This window comes from Bidens hawaiensis, unplaced genomic scaffold (genome assembly GCF_021521415.1).
Source record: "Bidens hawaiensis isolate Kalapana, Puna unplaced genomic scaffold, B.hawaiensis_p1.1 tig00053529_1, whole genome shotgun sequence".
Classification (NCBI taxonomy): Eukaryota; Viridiplantae; Streptophyta; class Magnoliopsida; order Asterales; family Asteraceae; genus Bidens; species Bidens hawaiensis.
The window spans coordinates 20,001-28,814 of record NW_027506265.1 but is presented as its reverse complement, the minus strand read 5'-3'; the positions used below and the strand labels follow the sequence as shown (position 1 = coordinate 28,814).

Genomic DNA, 8,814 nt, shown 5'->3' with positions numbered 1-8,814 from the left:
ATACCTAGGAAGATGTTGGTGCAAAAACCTCCACCGAAACAGTCCCGGAATTGCTCAATTGGACAGCCACCCGGTTAACCTAAAATAAGCCAATTATCGATCAATACGCGAGATATGATGGCCTTAATTGTAAAAGACTTTGGGGGAACATAGAACTAACCTTCAAATGAAGTTTTATGCTCTAACCTTGGCTACAAAAAAATAAAAACGGAGGGTGGGAGTGGCTGCTGCTGCGCTGATCGGACCAAGAGGAAGGGGGGTTAGGGTTTGTTTATGTTATAAAATTTTCACTCTAGCCCCTCCAATTTTAAAAAAGTAACATCTTTAAATAATTTAACGTACCGGAGGGATGGGAAGGTCATCGAGGAATGCCTGATAACTCCCGAGAATTGTACATACTTTACAAGACATAAATCATTAAACCGAAAATTAACGGGCGTTACAAGTCCACCCCTTTACAATGGGATTCGTCCCCGAATCCGATGAGACAGGAACAACTGCGGATAGAATTTCATCATCTCGTCTTCGGACTCCCAAGTAGCCTCGGAATCCCTATGGTGCCTCCACTGCACCTTCACCTGCCTAACCACTTTATTCCTCAAACTCCTTTCCTGGCGGTCAAGTATAGCAATAGGTTCTTCAACGTAGTTCAACTTACTAAAGCTCAATATCGCCAAGGGGCACATGGGCCCCCTCATCGGGCAATTCCAGTTAAACATCGCTAAAAATTTTCTCAAATGAGACACGTGGAAAGTAGGGTGAATCCCCGCGAGCTCATTGGGCAATTCCAGTCTATACGCTACCTCACCAACTCGTGACAGGATATGAAATGGACCAATGAACCTCGGACTAAGCTTCCCCCTCTTATGAAAACGAATAATACCCTTCCAAGGAGAAACTTTCAACATAAGCCGATCCCCAGCCTCAAACACAATAGGCCTTCGCCTTTTATCCGCATAGGACTTTTGACGATCCTGAGCAGCCTTCATAAAAGCCTTAATCTTATCGAGCTTCTCGGTCGTTGCCTCTACCACCTCCAAACTACCCAACTACTTCTTACCAACGGAACCCCAACAGACTGGAGTCCTATACCTCCTACCATACAACATCTCAAATGGTGGTATTCCAATCGTGGCGTGATAACTGTTATTATAGGAGAACTCGACTAACGGTAAGTGACGATCCCAACTACCACCAAAATCGATAACATAAGCTCGCAACATATCCTCGAGAGTCTGAATGGTCCTCTCGGATTGACCATCCATCTGCGGGTGATAAGCGGTACTGATAAGAAGTTTGGTACCCATCTCCTCATGAAACTTCTTCCAAAACCTGGAGGTAAAACGCGTATCCCTATCCGAAATAATAGATACCGGAACCCCGTGCCTAGAAACGATCTCACGAATAAACACATCGGCCAGCTGCTCAGAATAAAAAGTTTCTCAAATCGGCAAGAAATGGGCGCTCTTGGTCAATCTATCAACGATTACCCAAATGGTATCATAACTACCCCTAGGAGTATGAGGCAGTTTAGTCACAAAATCTATCGTATGATGCTCCCACTTCCACTCAGGTATTTCCAAGGGTTGAAGTTTCCCGAAAGGCTTCTGGTGCTCGACCTTAACTTGCAGACACGTCAAACACTTACTCACGTACTGAGCCACCTCATACTTCATCGCATGCCACCAATATTTTTTCTTCAGGTCTTGGTACATCTTGGCCGCGCTCGGATGAATGGAATAGCGCGACGTGTGCTTCATCCAATATTTTATCCCTGAATCCCCCATACCTGGGTACCCATAAACGACCATCCTTATACTTCACCCCATCCTCGACGTCTTGCAACAATTTTTCTTGACCCCAAATACGCTCTGACATAATCCATTCCACTTGCAAAGCCTCATTCTGAACGCTGCCTATTTGTTTCAAAATATCGGGATTAAGAATAAGCTGATAAGATTTCACACGAATACGTTTCGGTCTCTCCTTCCGGATCACCGCGTTGGCTACCACGTTAGCCTTATCGGGATGGTACATAATCTCCAGATCATAATCGTTAATCAACTCCAACCATCGACGCTGCCGCACATTCAGTTCCTTTTGTTCAAAGAAATACTTTAAGCTCTTATGATCGGTATAGATAACGCAGGGAATACCGTACAAATAATTCCGCCACAACTTAAGTGCAAACACAACCGCTGCCAGCTCCAAATCGTGAGTAAGATAATTTGCCTCATGAGGCTTTAACTGCCAAGAGGCATAAGCGATGACTCGGCCTCGCTGCATCAGAAGACACCCAAACCCCTTGTAAGAGGCATCAGAATAAACAACCAGATCGTCAATGCCATCAGGTAAAGCTAAAATCGGAGCATGTGTAAACCTGCTCTTTAATTCGAGGAAAGCCTCCTCCTCCCAATGCTTTATTTCTGTCCTAGTTGATCCTGATTCGACATTAGAAGTATATTGATTTTTCCCCAATAACCGAATACTTTTGTCTGTAAAAACTGCATACCTGATTCCATCCATAAATCAATTTGATTCCCTATGAGTTCTTGTCTCAATAAGACTACTAATTCTTACTGTTCATATAGTATGATATGAATATACCACATCAATTCGTTATGTATGGATGATGAGATTTCATTGATACAGAGCTAATTCCAATAGACTTACTGGAGGGTCCCATTGGCGTGCATCCAGTAGGAATTGAACCTACGAATTCGCCAATTATGAGTTGGGTGCTTTAACCATTCAGCCATGGATGCTTAGCGGGTCATTGAATGACCAGATTCCAATTCAAATGGAATCTTTCAACTAAAGCAATGAGATGCTTAAATGGAATTCTTTTAGTTCTACTAAATCAGGAGGAATTTAATGACAGGACATGAATTCAAGTCCTGGATTTTAGAATTGAGAGAGATCAAGAATTCTCACTATTTCTTAGATTCCTGGACCCAATTCAATTCAGTGGGATCTTTCATTCACATTTTTTTCCACCAAGAATGTTTTATAAAACTTTTTGACTCCCGAATTTGGAGTATCCTACTTTCACACAATTCACAGGGTTCAACAAGCAATCGATATTTCATGATCAAGGGTGTAATACTCTTTGGAGTAGCGGTCCTTATATATCGTATTAACAATCGAAATATGGTCGAAAGAAAAAATCTCTATTTGATAGGGCATCTTTCTATAGCTATGAATTCCATTGGACCCAGAAATGATACATTGGAAGAATCCGTTGGGTCTTCCAATATCAATAGGTTGATTGTTTCGCTCCTGTATCTTCCAAAAGGAAAAAAAGATCTATGAGAGTTCTTTCCTGAATTCGAAAGAGAGTAGTTGGGTTCTCCCAATAACTAAAAAATGTAGCATGCCTGAATCTAACTGGGGTTCGCGGTGGTGGAGGGACTGGATCGGAAAAAAGAGCGATTCTAGTTGTAAGATATCTAATGAAACCATCGCTGGAATTGAGATATTATTCAAAGAGAAAGATCTCAAATATCTAGAGTTTGTCTTTGTATATTATAGGGATGATCCGAAGGTACAGAATGCATCGTCAAATATTCAATATGATTCCACAAGATCTAGTTTCGTTCAAGTAAGGGATTCTAGCCAATTAAAAGGATCTTCTGATCAATTCAGAGATCATTTTGATTCCATTAGTAATGAGGATTCGGAATATCACACATTGCTCAATCAAAGAGAGATTCAACAACTAAAAGAAAGATCGCTTCTTTGGGATCCTTCCTTTCTTCAAACGAAAGGAACAGAGATAGAATCAAACCAATTCCCGAAATGCCTTTCTGGATATTCCTCAATGTCCTGGATATTCACGGAACGTGAATCGAAGAATTTATTGGGAATCCTACAAGATCCGTTCGTTATTTTTTCTTTGACAGATGGTCAGAACTTCATCTGGGTTCGAATCCTACTGAGAGGTCCACTAGAGATCAGAAATTGTTGAAGAAACAACAAGATCTTTCTTTTCTCAGGCGATCGGAAAATTAAGAAATGGTTAATCTATTCAAGATAATTACGTATTTACAAAATACCGTCTCAATTCGTCCTATTTCATTAGATTCGGGATGTGATATGGTTCTGAAGGATGAACCGGATATGGATAGTTCCAACAAGATTTCATTCTTGAACAAAAATCCATTTTTTTATTTATTTCATCTATTCCATGACCGGAACAGGGGAGGCTACACGTTACACCACGATTTTGAATCAGAAGAGAGATTTCAAGAAATGGAAGATTTATTCACTCTATCAATAACCGAACCGGATCTGGTGTATCATAAGAGATTTGCCTTTTCTATTGATTCATATGGATTGGATCCAAAACAATTCTTGAATGGGGTATTCAACTCCAGGTATGAATGGAAAACGACATCTTTATTGGTTTTATTGGTTCTATTTCCTATTTTTTATGAAGAGAATGAATCTTTTTATAGAAGGAACAGAAAAAAAGGGTCCGGATCTCCTGCGGGAATGATTTGGAAGAGCCAAAACCAAAAATAGTGGTATTTGCTAGCAACAACATAATGGAGGCAGTCAATCAATATAGATTGATCCGAAATTTGATTCAAATCCAACATAGCACCCATAGGTACATAAGAAATGTATTGAATCGATTCTTTTTAATGAATAGATCCGGTCGCAACTTCGAATATGGAATTCAAAGGGATCAAATAAGAAAGGAGACTCTGAATCATAGAACTCTAATGAAATATATGATCAACCAACATTTATCGAATTTGAAAAAGAGTCAGAAGAGATGGTTCGATTCTCTTTTTTTTTCTTGAACCGAGAGATCCATGAATCGGGATCCTGATACATATAGATACAAATGGTCTACTGGGAGCAATAATTTCCAGGAACATTTGGAACATTTCGTTTCTGAGCAGAAGAGCCGTTTTCAAGTAGTGTTCTATCGATTACGTATTAATCTATATTCGATTGATTGATCTGAGGTTATCGACAAAAATGATTTGTCTAAGCCACTTCGTTTCTTTTTGTCCAAGTTGCTTCTTTTTTTGTCTAACTCACTTCCTTTTTTGTTTGTCAGTTTCGGGAATATCCCCATTCATAGGTCCGAGATCTACATCTATGAATTGAAAGGTCCGAACAATCCACAGTTTTTAGAATCAATAGGTCTTCAAATCGTTCATTTGAAAAAATTTAAACACTTCTTATTGGATGATCATGAGACTTGCCAAAAATCAAAATTCTTGATTAATGGAGGAACAATATCACCATTTTTGTTCAATAAGATACCAAAGTGGATGATTGACTCATTCCATACTAGAAAGAATCGTAGGAAATCCTTTGATAACACGGATTCCTATTTCTCAATGATATTCCACGATCAATACAATTGGATGAATCCCGTGAAATCATTTCATAGAAGTTCATTGAGATCTTCTTTTTATAAAGGAAATAAACTTCGATTCTTGAATAATCCACATCACTTCTACTTCTATTGTAACAAAATATTCCCCTTTTATGTGGAAAAGGCCGTATCAATAATGATGATTTTACGTATGGACAATTCCTCAATATCTTGTTCATTCGCAAAAAAATATTTTCTTTGTGCGTCGGTAAAAAAAACATGCTTTTTGGGGGAGAGATACTATTTCAGCAATCGAGTCACAGGTATCTAACATATTCATACCTAAGGCTTTTCCACAAAGTGGTGAGGAAACGTATAACTTGTACAAATCTTTCCATTTTCCAACTCGATCCAATCCATTCGTTCGTAGAGCTATTTACTCGATCGCAGACGTTTCTGGAACACCTCCTACAAAGGGACAAATAGTCAATTTTGAAAGAACTTATTGTCAACCTCTTTTAGATATGAATCTATTTGATTCAGAAAGGAAGAACTTGTATCAGTATCTCAATTTCAATTCAAACATGGGTTTGATTAACACTCCATGTTCTGAGAAATCTTTACCATCCGAAAAAAGGAAAAAACGGAGTCTTTGTCTAAAGAAATGCGTTGAGAAAGGGCAGATGTATAGAACTTTTCAACGAAATAGTGCTTATTCAACTCTCTCAAAATGGAATCTATTCCAAACATATATGCCATGGTTCCTTACTTCGACAGGGTACATATATCTAAAGTTTTTATTTTTGTATACTTTTTTAGACCTATTGCCGATACTAAGTAGCAGCCAAAAAATTGTATCCATTTTTCATGATATTATGCATGGATCAGATATATCATGGCGAATTCTTCAGAAAAAATTATGTCTTCCAAAATGGAATATGATAAGTGAGATTTCAAGTAAGTGTTTCCATATTCTTCTTCTGTCCGAAGAAATGATTCATCGAAATAATGAGTCACCATTGATATCGACACATCTGACAAATGTTCGGGAGTTCCTCTATGCAATCCTTTTCCTTCTTCTTGTTGCTGCATATCTCGTTTGTACACATCTTCTCTTTGTTTTCGGGGCCTCTAGTGAGTTACAGACAGAGTTTGAAAAGGTCAAATCTTTGATGATTCCATCATCTATGATTGAGTTGCGAAAACTTCTGGATAGGTATCCTACATCTGAACCGAATTCTTTCTGGTTAAAGAATCTCTTTCTAGTTGCTCTGAGACAATTAGGAGCTTCTCTAGGCGGCAAAATGCTATTGGGTGGTGGTCCCGCTTATGTGGTCAAATCAAGACGCTCTAAGAAGAAATATTTGAATAACAATCTCATCGATCTCATAAGTATCATACCAAATCCCATCAATCGAATCACTTTTTTGAGAAATACAAGACATCTAAGTCATACAAGTAAAGAGATCTATTCATTGATAAGAAAAAGAAAAAACGTGAACGGGGACTAGATTGATGATAAAATAGAATCCTGGGTTGCAAACAGTGATTCGATTAATGATGAAAAAGAGAATTCTTTGTTCAGTTCACCACCTTAACGATAGAAAAAAGGATTGATCAAATTTTATTGAGTCTGACTCATAGTGATCATTTATCAAAGAATGACTCTGGTTATCAAATGATTGATCAACCGGGAGCAATTTACTTACGAGACTTAGTTGACATTCATAAAAAGTATCTAATGAATTATGAATTCAGTACATCCTCTTTAGCAGAAAGACGGATATTCCTTGCTCATTATCAGACAATCACTTATTCACAAACTTCGTGGGGGGCTAATAGTTTTCATTTACCATCTCATGGAAAACCCTTTTCGCTCCGCTTGGCCTTATCTCTCTCTAGAGGTATTTTAGTGATAGGTTCTATAGGAACTAGACGATCTTATTTGGTCAAATACCTAGCGAAAAACTCCTATCTTCCTTTCATTATGGTATTTCTGAACAAGTTCCTGGATAAAAAGTTTCAAGGTTTTGACGATATTGATGCTAGTGACGATATCCTTGATATGGAGCCAGAAATGCTAACTAGCATGAATGCGCTAACTATGAATATGATGCCTGAAGATGAAGACCTACTTTATATCACCCTTCATTTAGAATTAGCAAAAGCAATGTCTCCTTGCATAATATGGATTCCAAACATTCATGATCTGGATGTGAATAAGTCAAATGACTTCTCCCTAGGTCTATTAGTGAACCTTCTCTCCAGGGATTATGAAACTAAAAATATTCTTGTTATTGCTTCGACTCATATTCCCCAAAAAGTGGATCCCGCTCTAATAGCTCCGAATAAATAAAATACGTGCATTAAGATACGAAGGCTTCTTCTTCCACAACAACGAAAGCACTTTTTCACTCTTTCATATACTAGGGGATTTCACTTGGAAAAGAAAATGTTCCATACTAATGGATTCGGGTCCATAACCTGTAGCACTTACCAATGAGGCCCTATCGATTAGTATTACACAGAAGAAATCAATTATAGATACTAATACAATTAGATCCGCTCTTCATAGACGAATTTGGGATTTGCGATCCCAGGTAAGATCGGACCAGGATCATGGGATCCTTTTCTATCAGATAGGAAGGGCTGAAGCACAAAATGTACTTTTAAGTAATTGCTCCATAGATCCTATATCTATCTATATGAAAAAGAAATCATGTAACGAAGTGGATTCTTATTTGTACAATTGGTACTTCGAACTTGGAACGAGCATGAAGAAATTCACGATACTTCTTTATCTTTTGAGTTGTTCTGCCGGATCGATCACTCAAGATCTTTGGTCTCTACCCGGACCCGATGAAAAAAATGGGATCACTCCTTATGGACTCGTTGAGAATGATTCTGGTCTAGTTCATGGCCTATTAGAAGTGGAAGGCGCTCTGGGGGGATCCTCACGAACATGCAGTCAGTTTGATAAGGATCGAGTGACATTGCTTCTTCGACCCGAACAAAGAATCCCTTAGATATGATGCAAATAGGATCTTGTTCTATCCTTTATCAGAGATTTCTCTATGAAAAAGACGAATCGGAGTTTGAAGAGAGGGAAGGAGAAGGAGCCCTCGACCGGCAACATATAGAGGAGGATTTATTTAATCACATAGTTTGGGCTCCTAGAATATGGCGCCCTTGGGGCTTTCTATTTGATTGTATCGAAAGGCCCAATGAATTGGGATTTACCTATTGGTCCAGGTCATTTCGGGGCAAGCGTTATGATGAAGAGGATGAGCTTCAAGAGAATGATTCGGAGTTCTTGTAGAATGAGCTTCAAGAGAATGATTCAGAGTTCTTGCAGAATGAGCTTCAAGAGAATGATTCGGAGTTCTTGCAGAGTGGAACCGTGGAGTACCAGACACGAGATAGATCTTCCAAAGAACAAGGCCTTTTTAGAATAAGCCAATTCATTTGGGACCCCGCAT

The 8,814-nt window shown here is 38.7% G+C and overlaps 1 non-coding gene across 1 annotated transcript; it reads right to left on the bottom strand.

Annotated features, from left to right (window-relative positions):
- Positions 1-2,691: 2,691 nt before the first annotated feature.
- Positions 2,692-2,765, bottom strand: TRNAM-CAU (transfer RNA methionine (anticodon CAU)). Its single transcript has one exon. It is a non-coding gene; the product is annotated as a tRNA-Met (tRNA).
- Positions 2,766-8,814: the final 6,049 nt, after the last annotated feature.